This window comes from Aotus nancymaae, unplaced genomic scaffold, assembly GCF_030222135.1.
Source record: "Aotus nancymaae isolate 86718 unplaced genomic scaffold, 86718_ANA_hifiasm-v0.15.2.pri h1tg000019l, whole genome shotgun sequence".
Taxonomy (NCBI): domain Eukaryota; kingdom Metazoa; phylum Chordata; class Mammalia; order Primates; family Aotidae; genus Aotus; species Aotus nancymaae.
In genome coordinates, this window is record NW_026988431.1 from 40,358,321 (window position 1) to 40,373,754 (window position 15,434).

The 15,434-nt window shown below is 35.8% G+C and overlaps 1 long non-coding RNA gene and 1 other non-coding gene across 2 annotated transcripts in view; both read left to right on the top strand.

The window, feature by feature from the left end:
- The window catches only part of LOC105706597 (uncharacterized), a 158,283-nt gene that overhangs the window by 71,674 nt on the left and 71,175 nt on the right, over positions 1 to 15,434 (top strand). The window lies entirely within an intron of this gene.
- On the top strand, positions 10,742 to 10,848 carry LOC135275918 (U6 spliceosomal RNA). The gene has a single exon (XR_010343508.1). It is a non-coding gene; the product is annotated as a U6 spliceosomal RNA (small nuclear RNA).

The following is a 15,434-nucleotide window of genomic DNA, read 5'->3' on the forward strand; positions in this document are numbered from 1 at the left end:
TCTGACCTCCATCTTTGATGCATCTTTTTGACTGCCTCATCTGCTATTTAGGTCTCGTGTAATTATATTGAATCACCTAGATAATTCAGACTGCTGTTCCCATCTTAAGGTCTACTGATTGGTAGCCTTAGTTAAATCTAGACTAGTGTTGATCAAATAACCAGGGTATGGAAAATTTGGGGAGAAATCTTTAGAATTCCATCAATTATAACATTTATTCTAATTGCTTTGCTCCCATGCCATCACAGTTATACTTGTGGCTATCATTCCTGAATATAAACTAATCCTCATAGCAGTAAGATGTGTCAGAACCTTGGTTATCAGCACTATTCCTCTAGTCAGCATTCATAGCTGAGGGAAAACCAGTTATAACCCTGGTATGACAAAGTATTGGACTCTAAACCTTGCTATTATAGCTGTTTTATCATGTGGATGGTTCTAAGTCACGCTCAGCATTCTATCAGAAGTTCTGCAAGCTAATTCCCTATCTGGGAGGTCAGGTCCTCAAGAATCAATCAAGTTAAACTTTACCATCTGTCTTGCCTATAAAAATGCTTGTTTGAAGTTCTGAGATTTGGAAAAATGGAACATTTTTGGTGCTTAACCTCATGTTCACAGATAATAGTTTGGTACAGGTCTGCAGTAGCTCCAAATGACCCCAAAATCTGTTAGTGTGGTATGCTATGGAAATGCTTATTTTGGATTAGAGTTTGTGAGAATTCAGATTCCATTTTTTTTGGAGAAGACTTAAGAACTTCAAAACATTTCATATACCCCATAAGTATATATACCTACTATGTACCCACGAAAATAAAAAACCTTGAGACCTGCAATAACCATAGAATATGAGTTACAGAGGGACCTCTCAAAAGAAGTGCATTATCTCCCATTATGATTAGAGCTGAGTCACCTTTGCAAAGTACTTCAAGCACTCAGTATTAGTCCATTTTCACATTACTATAAAGAACTCCTGAGACAGAGTAATTTATAAAGGAAAGAGGTTTAATTGACTCACAGTTCTGCATGTCTAGGGAAGCCTCAGGAAACTTACAATCATGGTGGAAGGTAAAGGGGAAGCAAGGCATCTTCTTCACAAGGTAGCAGGAAGAAAAATGAAAGCAGGAAGAACTACCAAACATGTATAAAACCATCAGATTTTGTGAGAACTTAATATCATGAGAACAGTATGGAGGGAACTGCCCCCATGATACAATTACCTCCACCTGTTCTCTCCCTTGTCCTGTGGGAATTATGTGGTTTATGGGGATTACAATTCAAGATGAGGTTTTGGCAGAGGACACAGCTAAACCATGTTATTTTACCTCTGGCCCCTCTCAGATTTCATGTACTCACATTTCAAAACACAATCATGCCTTTCCAATAGTCCCCCAGAGCCTTATTTCAGCATTAACCCAAAAGTCCAAGTCCAAAGTCTGATCTGAGACAAGGCAAATTTCTTCCACCAATGAGCCTGTAAAACCAAAAGCAAGTTAATTACTCCCTAGATACAATGGTGATACAGGCATTGGGTAAATACACCCTTTCCAAATGGGAGCCATTAGCCAAAATAAAGGGGCTATAGACCCCATGCAAGTCCAAAACCCAGCGGGACAGTCAAATCTTAAAGCTTCAAAATGATCTCCTTTTATTCCATGTCTCATATTCAGCTCACACAGATGTAAGAGGAATTCTTTCACAGTCTTGAGCAGCTCCACCATTGTGGCCTTGCAGAGTACAGCCTCCTCACAGTTGCTTTCACAGGCTGGCATTGACTGCCTGTGGCTTTTCCAGGTGCACAGTGCAAGCTGTTGGTAGATCTACCATTCTGGGGGCTGGAGGACAATGGCTTTCTTCTCACATCTCCACTAGGCAGTGTGCCAGTGGTGGTTCTGGTTGAGGGTTCCAACCCCACATTTTTTTTTCACACTGCCCCCTCCATGAAGTCTCCACCCCTGCAGCAAACTTTTGCTGGATATTCAGGTGTTTCCATTAATCTTCAGAAATCTTGGATGAGGTTCCCAAACCTCAATTCTTGACTTCTGTGTTGTGCAGGCTCAACACCACATATAATATTCCAAGGCTTGGGGCTTGTACTCTCTGAAGCAACAACCTCAACTCTATGGTGGCCCCTTTTAGCCACAGCTGGAACACAGGGAACCAAGTTCTGAGACTCCACAAACAGCAAAGTTCTGGGCCCAGCCCATGAAACAACTTTATCCTCCTTTGCCTCCAAACCTGTGAAGGGAGGGGTTGCTGTGAAGACCTCTCACATGCCCTGGATACATTTCCCCCATTGTCTTGGTGATTAAAATTTGGCTTCTTGTTACTTATGTAAATTTTTGCAGTCAGCTTAAATTTCTTCCCAGAATATGGATTTTTCTTTTCTATCATATGTTTGGTCTGCAAATTTTCCAGACCCTTTTGTGCTCTGCTTCTTTTTAAAACATAAGTTCCAATTCCAAACCATCTCTTTATGAATGTTATAACTAAATGCTTTTAACAGCACCCAGGTCAAATCTCAAATCCTTTGGTGCTTAGAAGTTTCTTCTGCCAGATACCCTAAATCATCTCTCTCAAATTCAAAGTTCCACAGATCTCTAGGGCAGAAGCAAAATGCCACCAATCTTTTTGCTAAAGCATAGCAAGAATCACCTTTATTGCAGTTCTCAACAAGTTCCTTATCTCCATCTGAGAGCACGTTAGTCTGGACTTAATTTTCTATAGCACAATCAGCATTTTGGTCAAAGCCATTCAACAAGTCTCTAGGAAGTTCCAAAATTTTCCATATCTTTCTGTCTTCTGAGCCCTCCAAACTGTTTCAACCTCTGCCCGTTATCCAGTTCCAAAGTTGCTTTCACATTTTTGGGTGTCTTTTAAGCAGTACCCCACTCTCTATGGGTATCAATTTACTGTATTAGCACATTTTCACACTGCTATAAAGAACTGTCCGAGACTGGTAATTTATAAAAGAAAGAGGTTTAGCGGACTCATAGTTCTGCATAGCTTGGGAGGCCTTAAGAAGCTTACTATCATGGCAGAAGGCAAAAGGGAAGCAAGTCATCTTTATCACGAGGCAGCAGGAAAAAGAATGAACTCAGGAGGAACTACTAAACACTTATACAACCATCAGATCTCATGAGATCAAGAGAACAGCATAAGGGAAACTACCTTCATGATTTAATTACCTCCCCCTGGTCTCTCTCTTGACATGTGGGGATTATGGGGATTATGATTCAAGATGAGATTTTGGGTAGGGACACAGCCAAACCATATCAGACTTTTTCATAAATCATATATAGTTTTTTTTTTTTTTTTTTGAGACAAAATCTCACTCTGTTGCCTAGGCTAGAGTGCAGGTGGCATGATCATAGGTAACTGCAGACTTAATCTCCCAGGCTAAGTGAGCCTCCCACCTTAGCCTACCAATACCTGGGACTAAAGATGTGAGCCATCATGCCCAGCTAATTTTTACATTTTTGATAGAGATGCACTAGTTCAAGATTTAGCCAAGGCTGTGGCAAAGGTGTAACTTGTAAACTCGAGTTGGAGTACTATATTTACAAATAAAATTGGCACCGTGTGCCATCTGTACATATTAAAAAAAAATGCATACTTCATTTATGTAGATTCAACATAGTACTCAGCGTAGCAAATTCAGGTTTTGGTTTTTGAAGTTTTATTACATTATTTTTTTCTGAATATTTTTGATTCACACTTGGTTGAATCCACAGATGCAATACCAGGAATCTGGAAGGTCAACCAGCTTCATAAAATATGAAACAGAGCATATAGAGCTACGTAGATTAGCTTCTTTTATATCAGAGTAGCCTGGTCTTTCAGTGAATACAACTTTGCTTGCAATGGTTATTTCTCTTTTTACTGGCCAAAGTAAACCCATGGTCCTCTCACAATGGAATATTTAAATTTAACTTGCTCTTTTATTCCCATTCTTTCTCTCCTTCTCCTTCCCACTTTTATTTCTTTTCTTTCTTATTTTTCTTCTGTTTTGTTGTTGTTATTATTGTTTGATTAAATTTCTGGCAGGTTTTCTCAATTTATCTTTCTAACCCTAAGTTACTTTTAAATTTTAGCATCCTATTTTCAATTCTTCCTGCCTCCATTAAATATCCTTTTAAAAAATACTTTCTTATCCTTGTTAGGTAGATTTTTTTTTTTTAGCATTCCACAAGATATTAATTATGTTATTAATTGGAGTTTTCCCCCAATCTTTTTTCTTTCTACTTGCAATATCTCTATTTCTTTTTTTTTTCTCTCTTTTTTTGAGACAGAGTTTCGCTCTTGTTACCCAGGCTGGAGTGCAATGGCGCGATCTTGGCTCACCGCAACCTTTGCCACCTGGGTTCAGGCAATTCTCCTGCCTCAGCCTCCTGAGTAGCTGGGATTACAGGCACATGCCACCGTGCCCAGCTAATTTTTTTTTATATTTTTAATAGAGACGGGGTTTCACCATGTTGACCAGGATGGTCTGGATCTCTTGACCTCGTGATCCACCCGCCTCGGCCTCCCAAAGTGCTGGGATTACAGGCGTGAGCCACCACGCCCAGCATATCTCTATTTCTTATATGTGTTTTGATTTTTGTTTTTCTGAAATCTTTCTTAAATGTCTGGGGATTTTCAGATAGTACATTTTATGTTTATGCCAGAGGAAGTAAAATAGCAGATCTCAGGAGCAGGGCTTGTCCATCAATTTTCCACACTATATGGTGATTTGGTAAAAAATACGATTTTTTGAAGTATTTCCAAAAATTTTAGGGCATTTTTTGTTCTTTAACTATTTAATTTCTCCAGAGAACATTTTTGATGTTCTATTACCAGTTTTTTGTGTCTCCTAGAAATATTATCAGAATAGTGAATATGTATTATTTAGTCCTCTCATGTGTCAATCAATGAATAACCTGTTTATCTATTGAGTAGACATAAAATCGGTCAGTTAATTCATCTTAAGATTCTATTTTTAAGTTACAGAGTGACACTCATATTTTAATATTGCCCAAACCCATTTTATGTTTTATAATATGTGTTATATTTATGTGTTCTAAATTCTAAAACTGCAGTTTAGATATTTTACTACTGAAGTCAAAATAATAGTGTTTATAACATCCAAGATGTAAGATTATTGTATTAGTCTGTTCTCACACTGTTAATAAAGACATAACTGAGACTAGGTAATTTATAATGGAAAGAGGTTTAATGGACTCACAGTACCACATGGCTGGGAAGGGCTCACAATTATGGCAGAAGACAAAGGAAGAACAAAGGCATATCTTACATGGTGGTAGGCAAGGGACCTTGTGCAGGGGAACGCTTGTTTATGAAACCATCAGCTCTCATGAGACTTATTCACTATCACAAGAACAATATGGGATAACTGCCCCTATGTTTCAATTATTCCCACCTGGCCCTGCCCTTGACACCTGGGTATTATTACAATTCAAAGTGAGATTTGGGTTGGGACACAGCCAAACCATATCATTCTGCCCCAGCCCCTCCAACATTGCATGTCCTCACATTTTAAAACCAATTATGCTTCCCAACAGTCTCCCAACGTCTTGACTTATTTCAGCATTAACACAAAATTCTGGAATCCAAAGTCTCATCTGAGACAAAGCAAGTCCCTCTGTTTAAGAGCCTGTAAAATCAAAAGCAAGTTAGTTATTTCCTAGATACAATGGGGGTACAGGCATTGGGTAAATACATGCATTTCAAATGGGAGAAATTGGCCATAACAAAGAGGTTACAGGTCCCACACAAGTCTGAAATCCAGTGAGGAAGTCAAATCTTAAAGCTCCAAAATGATCCCCTTTGACTCCATGTCTCACATCCAGGTTATGCTGATGCAAGAGGTGGGTTCCCATGGTCTTGGGCAGCTGTATAGAAAGACCATGGGAACCACCAAATATCCTTTTAAAAAATAGTTTCTTATCCTTGTTAGATAGATTTTTTTTAGATTCCACAAGATATTAATTAGGTTATTTTTATATATGCTTACATATGCTTAATAAATGAATCAGTCTCTGCACTTTGGCCCAAGAATTGGGAACCATATTTGTGTGTTACTAAAAGAAAATAAAACAGAAGCTTAATTTTTTGTTTTATTTCATAGTACTATGACTGCAGTACTATGCAGCTTTTCCAGGTACACGGTGCTAGCTGTCAGTGGATCTACCATTCTGGAGTCTGGAGGACAGTTGCCCTTTCTCACAGCTCCGCTAGGCAGTGCCCCAGTGCCCTCAGTGCTGTGTGGGGGCTCCCATCCTACATTTCCCTTCCACACTGACCTAGCAGTGAGCGTTCCACTCCTGCAGCAAACTTCTGCCTGGACATCAAGGCATTTCTGTACATCCTCTGAAATCTAGGTGGAGATTCCCAAACCTCAATTCTTGACTTCTATGTACCCACAAGACCAACGCTGCCTGTAAGCCATCAAGGCTTGGGGCTTGCACCCTCTAAAGCAATGGCCTGAGCTCTATGTTGGCCTCTTGTAGCCACAGCTAGGAGGCAGAGAACCAAGTCTTGAGACTAATAAAGCAGCAAGGCCCTGGCCTGGCTCACAGAAACCATTTTTTCATCCTAGGCCTCCCAGCTTGTAATGGGAAAGGCTGCTATAAAGACCTCTGGCATCCCTGTAGACATTTTTTCCATTGGCTTGGTGATTAACATTTGGTTCCTCATTACTTATGATAATTTCTGCAGATGGCTTGAATTTCTCCTCAGAAAATGGGTATTTCTTTTCTATCACATTGTCAGCCTGCAAGAGTTCTGAACTTTTATGCTCTGCTTTTTTTTTTTTTTAATTTAAGTTCTAATTCCAAACTGTATCTTTGTGAGTGCATAAAACCAAATGCTTTTAACTGTACTCAAGACACCTTTTTAACACTTTGCTGCTTAGGAATTTCTTCTACTAGATACCCTAAATAATCTCTCTTAAGTTCAAAGTTCCACAGATCTCTAGGGCAGGGACAAGATGCCACCAGTTTCTTTGTTAAAACATAGCAAGAATCACCTTTGCTCCAGTTCCAACAAGTTTCTTACTCCATCTGAGAACACATCAGCCTGGATATATTGTCCTTATCACTATCAGCATTTTGGTCAAAGCCATTTGACAAGTCTCTAGAAGGTTGCAAACTTTACCACTTTTTCTTGTCTTCTTCTGAGTTCTCCAAACTGTTCCAATCCCTGCCTGTTACCCAGTTCCAAAGTCATTTCCACATTTTTGCTTATTTTTACAGCAGCACCCCGCTACCCCATACCAATTTACTGTATTAGTCTGTCCTGGTGCTGCTAATAAAAACATACCTGAGACTGGTATAAAGGAAATTTATAAAGGAAAGAGGTTTAAAGGATTCACCATTGCACATGACTGGAGAGGCCTTACAATCATGGCAGAAGATGAAAGAAGAGCAAAGGGATGTCTTACATGACAGCAGGAAAGAGAGCCTGTGCAGGGGTACTTCTCCTTATAAAATCATCAGATATCATGAGAGTTATTCACTACCAGGAGAACAGCATGAGGAAACTGACCCCATTTTTCAATTATTTCCACCTGGACCCACCCTTGACACATGAAGATTATTACAATTCAAGGTAAAATTTGGGTGGGGACACAGCAAAACCATATCAATTACTGACATATGCAGTGCCATAGCTACCCCTATTTTATGAGCATACATTTCTCTCAAATCATCTTGGTAAATGTCTGGCTTTCTAGGTAGTTATCTGAGCTTGTAGTTATGTAAAACTCCTGTTTGTTTGTTTGTTTGTTTACAAGGTTGTAGTGGAAGATTGACATACCCTCCATTTTGAAATTTCAAGGATGAATATTAGTCAAGTCTTAGATATTATAAGTATATGCTTAGATTTTCCATCTATTCTACAATAAGAAAATTAATGTTTATGGAAATTAATTATATCCAAACCAGTGTTTTTGACACCATGGGGATCAGACACAAAAATTCTTCTGAGTCAAATCCCAGAATCAGCTCACAGCCTAATAAAGTGCATCAGAGACAGAAAGTAAATAGGTATAATACACAGTAGAATATGGTAATTTCATAATAAACTTAACATTACACTTAATTTGCATGAAGTGAATGGAGAAAGGAACACAAACTGGACAAAATTTAGAGAACAATTTTGAGGCAGAAACTATGTTGACATTAAAAGATAAATTAGATCAGGCAAGTGCCTGTTCAGCACTTTGGGAGGCTTAGGCATGAGAATCCTTTGAGGACAGGAGTTTGAGACCACCCTTAGCAAGAGATGGGATACTGAGATCCCATCTCTCCAAAAAAAGAAATATAGGAAATGAGCCGGGCATACTGGCATGTGTCTATGGTCTCAGCTGTTCAAAGAGGCTGAGGTGGGAGGATTTAAGCCCAGATGTCAGGGCTGCAATGAGCTGTAATCACACAACTGTACTCCAGCATGGGTGACAGAGTGAGACCCTGACTCAAAAATAAAAACAAAAGCAAAATATGAAGAGCATTAGGCTAGGTAGAAAAACAGAAAAAAAAAATGTACTAAGGAGAGGAAAAAGCATTAATTAATTTAGGGAAACCAGAGTGCCTCAAGCATAGTTAAATTTGAATAAAGCTAATCAGACTGAGATTTAAAATTAAGATGCCATTCTTTTTGCTTCAGAATCAAATTAGAAAGATTTTAAACTGATATTTTGACTTTTTAACATTGAGGTTTCACTGTCTCCCTCCCTTGTGGACCAATACATGTGCAGGTTTGTTTTTGTTTTTTGTTTTGTAATTGTGCATAAATGTGTGAAGGGCAGGAATTAAAATATGTATCCTGTATGGTGATTTTTGATACTTTCTCAGCCCTCACAGCTGTTCAATTTGCAGTTTGATTAACAAACATTTCATCCTGCAAAGAGATTTACATTTTGGCATTCTCTGGCATAAACACAGTGAATGATGTGCCTATATAAATGTCTTTTGCATTCATAAATGCACATGGTGGACCCCATTGAGGGACCCCCATGAGAACCAAGGGATAGAATTAAAGTTGAATATCAAAAGTTGAACTATGTTTTACCTCCCACAATGAAAAAGAATCGTAAGTCATAGCAAAGAGTTTAAGAGTCAATCACCGTAAATTTTTTTATATTTATCGAATACATGTTTTTATAAATCAATTCTACTTTACTTATGGTATTTATTTTTTCAAAATCCATGGTAATTATGACACAAGGCAATACAATAATGTTTCTGTACATTCATCTCATGGAAAAGTTGAATAGTTCATTCACAGTGGTTATTAAAGACTGTAGGTAAGAAGGAGATAACATTAATTTCCTGTAGCTGAAAATGTTTTATAATATATATATTTGATAGAATTTTCATTTGTTTCAGAAAAGTAATACTAATATCTAAGAAAACAACTAGCAGTTTGTCAATTACTTGTGACAGTTTGTGAATCATTCATGTGAATTGTACATTTATAATTTTTCTTTTCTTTTATAGTACTATGAAATAAAACAAAACCTTAAGCTTTTGTTTTATTTTCTTTTACTAATTCACAAATTTGGCTCCTAATTCTTATGCCAAAGAGCACAGTGACTGGCGCATTTATTAAGCATATGTAAGCAGAACAGTCAGCAACTGAGTGTACATTTGTTTGTGTGAAATCTATATGCTTTTGATTACTTTTTCTTGTTTTGATTAGTCTTTATCGCTGATATTTACTTTCATTTGAGAATTAAAAGACATAATATTTAAAATTTGTGGATTATGCTTCTTATTAGAACTTATTTTAAAATATTTCCTGGAAAGAAAGTGAAAACTCTTAATTCAAATAGAAAATAAAAATTTTCTTTGTATTATTATACTAAATCACAGCCATCCCAGGAACATAGTAGTATGTTCACATTGTAGGTGTAATTTACATTTTCTTTTGTTTATTTTTCAGAGGCTTTTTTTCTTCCTTAATGGATGTATTAATTTTTCAAATTCCTCAAAATACAGTGGGATTTTGTTTTTAAAGTTTTCTTATGTTTTTTGATTTACTTTTGTTTCTTCACTGGTCAGCTGTTTTTTGGTTATCTTGGTTTTCTATACTTCATATATATATAGTGGTTCTTAGTTCACTTATATTTAAGAATGGAAGACTGATGACTCTTGTGATTTTTCTCTGTTGTGTATGTCCATTTTTCTGCTAGGTCTCTTGCACTACTGGTAGGACTAGGATTGAGAACTCAGGTAGAGACAGTGCTTATCACAATTAGAGTGAGCAGAGGAGAAAACATTTTAGCATCTTCGGATGTTAAAATGAGGAGAGCTTCATCCTTTGCATGGAAAGCCATTCTAGAAACTTCAAAACCTTTGTTCTCCCTGTACAATTAATTAATATTCAATAAGAGTACTAATTTGGATTCCTGATAGTATAAAGCTGGGTTACTTATGCTTAGTGTACATTGAAATAAGGAAGAGGCTAGTAGTGATGATGTGTGGGACACCTGACTAGCATATTTCATTAGACAGACTTTCAGTTAACTCTGCTTTTAGTTGTTCTTCATACTGCCACCTTCCATGGCATTGCTGTCTTTGATCCAGGTAGCTCCCTGGGATAAGGACTTTTCTCCATCATAGACTGCTTGCATATACACATTTAGCCTGATTGATCAGTTCACATATTCCTCGATCCATCAGTGTTCCAATATGACTTGGAACTTCAGCCTAGAATTTAAGAATATCTCTTTAAAAATAATCCTGTGCTTGCTTTGGCAGCACATATACTAAAATTGAAACTATACAGAGAAGATTAGCATAGCCCTTGCACAAGGATGACATGCAAATTTGTGAAGCAAATTCAATAGATTATTGTATCTATCAGCATTTGCATTTGCTATAATTGTATTGCGGACTTAGGAGAGAAGAGAGACAAGTTCTTATTTTCAGTGCACCATTTTGAACTTAAAAAGGCATTTTCAGACACTTGGTTTAAAAAGATCAATCTAAGCCAGGCGCAGTGGCTTATGCCTGTAATCCCAGCAGTTTGGGAGGTCGAGGCAGGCAGATCACGGGGTCAAGAGATTGACACCATCCTGGCCAACATGGTGAAACTCCATCTCTATAAAAATACAAAAAAAAAAAAAAAAATTATCCAGGTGTGATGGCATGTGTCTGTAGTCTCATTTACTTGAGAGGCTGAGGCAGGGGCATTGCTTGAACCTGGGAGGCAGAGGTTGCAGTGAGCCAAGATCATGCCACTGCACTCCAACCTGGTGACAAAGCAAGACTCCTTCTAAAAAAAAAAAAAATCAATCTTGTTGGAGAATGGATTGTAGGATGGAAAGGCTGGTGTCAGGGAAAATAAGCAGGTTTAGGAATAAGATAGTGACAGTTGTGAACACACAAGAAGAAATAATTTCTTCCCTTAGAATGACAGATACAATTTTAATGTAAATACATTATGTAAATATCCAGACTACATTCTATTCTAAATTATTTTTTAATTCTATAATTAGGTTCTACATAATTAAAATTTTAACTGCTAACTTTAATTATTAAATTATATTTTCCAAAATCTAATATGGAACCATGACATCTGGATTTGCATGCAACCCATGTAGAGGAATTCATTGAAAAGTTAGAAGCTCTAACTCTTTATCTAATTCTTTATTTTTCTTTGTGTTTTTCTATAACCTCAGAAAAATTATTTCTCAGCTTAATCTTTTAACTCATGATTAATAAAATGTTCAGTCTTTTGATCCTGTAATAACTACCTCACTCTTACCAGAATAACAGGTTTATTAAGCTGTTTTTGTATTATTATTATCTGGGCTTTGCTTATATTTCCAGTAATTCCTCTGCAGCAAAATAAAGTAGTCCCTGCCTCATTAGGACCTGGAAGTGCCACCCTCTTCAAGATCATCATGGTTGTTATTACCTATTTATGTTAATTCCAAGTTATTTTTGTTACATTTTTAAAAGTCACTCATTTTATCTGATTTTTGATTTTCATTTTGCTTAGATGCATTACATTAGGACCCTCTACCAAATCAATTTAAGTTGCCTTCTCCAAGGCCTAATAGTATTCTAAGGTCTAAATCCAAAGAAAATAACTAAATCTTATATTTTTGTTAATTTACTGTAGCATTTGGCCTGGTTAATCACTGCTCTCTTTGTATAAATCTCTCCTCTCTTAATTTCTAAAGCATCATACTTTTGTTTTTCCTGCTATTCTCCAGGCAATTTTGCTCTTTTCCTTGTGGACTCTTCTGTTTTTTGAAGTATGGTGTCCCAAGGCTTTCTTCCACTTTTTATGCTTATCTTTTCCTGCTATATAGCTTCAAGGTCTTACGTCATGCACTCATGGTTTAAATTCCTAAGTTTAAAACTTTAAGCTAGAGCATTTTCCTGGCAGGTACTTACAAATTTTCTGGACTTTGATGTTCCATAAGCACCTCAAGAACAATACATTAAGAAATGAATTCCACCTTCTCAATTTCTCTTCTTACTGCACTTACGTGCTGGAAAATAAACTAGTAATGTAAGTATTATGGTATGCTTTGAAAAAATAGGTATCAAATAATTTCAGAGTATACATTTTGTCCAATTCAGTATTTTGATGAAAGGTTGCATACATCCTCATAAATTATACACCTAAGATATACCCATAAAAATAATAATTAAAAAAACTTTTTAAAAAGGATGAATATATATATCTTTCCCATCTTGAATACTCATGTTGGATTGATGCCATATCAAATCAAATCACCACTGAATTTTGTGAAATAAAATACTAACAACTGAGATTTAAATATGTTGGGTAGTATGATAAATCCCAGGAAAACCTATACATCTTTATGAGTTAAACATTGTGACAAATAAATCAATTAAAAAAGGAAATAAATATGTACCAAAGATAGATTCATTTAGAAACAACTAAAAAGAAATGTTAACAGTAGTCGTATAGAAAAGAAAGAAATTATTTTTAAAAACTTTATTCTTAACTTTTTTTCCTATGAATTCAAAGAATGTCACAAGTTTTTCCCTACGAGGCAAATCTGAATAATTATTTTTAACAATAGTTGTACCTTAACAATTGAATGTGTGAGAGCTGTGTGTACTTATATGTATTTTTATGTCTATATATTAAATGGGTTTATTGTTCAAAAATTTAAAAACACAGAAATATTTAAAGTAGTATTTAATTCCCCCTATTTTGCCTGACCCTACACTGAAATAAATACTGTCAAAATTTTAGCATATATTCTAGAATTTTAAATTTCAGAATGCCCTATTTAGTGTATATGTAATTATTTTGTTTATTAACATTTTAAATGTAGCATTTCATTTCATTCTATTTCATTTCAGAGTTCTCATGCTGTGAAAAGTGCTTGTTTTTCCTTTACTTACAAGATTACAGATACTTTTCATCCCTGCTTCCTTCCCTTTGGCCCCCATCTACTTGGCTACCAATCTATCTCATTTTTAAGAGGAGAGAATTCCATTCTATGTTTGAACAATCATTTATTAACTAAGTCACCATTGGTGAACATTAGTATGTCTTCATTTATTTATTGAGAATATTAAAACAATGTTGCAGCAAGCATCCTGACCCATATTTGAAAGCTTTTGTAATTACTTAGGAAACCTATAGGCAAAGTTGCTTACTCGACTAAAATATACATTTAAAATAAATGCACTTGAAGCAAAATTTCTCTCCTGATTAGTTATACCAACTTACCCTATTGCCTAGATTGTATACTTTCTTGAATCTTTGATAACAATGGATAATTCAGATTTTTGAATCTTCTGATTCATTTCTTTAATAGAGAATTTGAAGATAATTTTATTTTTACTGAACATTAACACTTTCTTTCAGTGGTTTTTATGTTCATGTGCTTTTCCTATTTTCTTTAAGTACATTTTTCTCATGATATTTGCAGAAGTTCTTTTCTCATTATAGGTAAGAACTGTGTCTTCTTTTATATTGCAATCTTTTTTTCAATTATGTTAATTTTCATTTGTCTTAGTTGTTTTTTAATTTATTGCGTGAGAAGAATGTCAATGTTGAATTTTACATCTCTGTTTTTATATCTAGGTTTATATTTGTGTGTGGCCTAAAATCATATCTTAATTTTTCTAAATGGTAGTATTAGATAGCAATATTTTCAGCTTCATGTTACAGTGTACCTAAACACTAGTGACTTAAGCAATAACACCATTGCTCAGTTAAGAATAACACCAATGGTCTCAGTTAAGAATTTTAGAGGTAGGTAGTCCAGGACAGGGAAAACAACTTCATTATATCATCAAAGACCCTTGTTCCTTCTGTTTTTTAGTTTATAACTTAAGAGTGTACGCTCGTTGACTTATTCACGAAAGCTCACTGCTCTATTTTCAGGTATCACAATTGTGTTCTCTGGAGGAAGAAGTAATCAGAAAAATAGAGGCAGCAACATTTTCCCCTTTTTACAGAAAAGTAAATGCTATAGTAAAAGTCGTAATAGACTTACGGTTATGTTTCCTTGGGAAGACCTGACTGCACAGGGCCCATAGATACAAGGAAACTGAGAAAGTAGTAGACTTAGGCCTGTAGAATACACCTATAATCTGGTTATCATGCTTTTAAACATATATCAGAAACATTTTACATGGCTTTTAGATGATTCCATACCTGTGCTTCTGCTGTAGCAAATAAGGAACATAACATTTTCATAGTCTTTTTCTCTCTTTCTTTCTCTCTCTATCACACACACAGACCACACATTTAACCTCTAGATTGATATGGACAAAAAGAAGTTTGGAAATGCACTAGCCAAATGAAAGTGGCTCCATATTGGCTAAGGTTTTCCTTATCAGAGTTTATTGAATGATTAGTTAATAAATCACCATTTATTTATTGATTTGTTGAGTTATTGCTTTGAAAACAATCTTTTATCATAAATTGGCTTTCCATATAGAGTAAGCATCATTATATTCTGACCATGTATGCAATTTTTTTTTAAATTTCTACTAAGACCCAAACTGTCTTAGTTCCTGTAGTTTTTCTCATTTGTACTGAGAAGCTGTGAGAGCCAGTAATTGTGTTTCTGGGACTTGGCTGCCAAGAATCAGGAAGACACGTATTCCTATTTACGATTGCAGGTCTATTTTTCCCAACTTGTTTTGTAGGCCAGAATAACCTCATTCATTAAGCTTGTCTGACTAAGTTAAATTTAGGAACAGCCCTTGGGAATAACTTATTTTCCACAAAAAATATATGTTGTTCTGAATTTGATCACAATCATACTGGGTCCCCAGAGTTAGCTCTAGGAGCTTGATACTTCTCTCAAATCTTTACAATATTACTGTTGATCCAAAAAGTTATCTCACAATTTTGAAAGGTGAACTACTAATTTAAAATACCTTAGACCAGATCTATATCCTGGCTGCCATTCTTTTAAATGTATATCC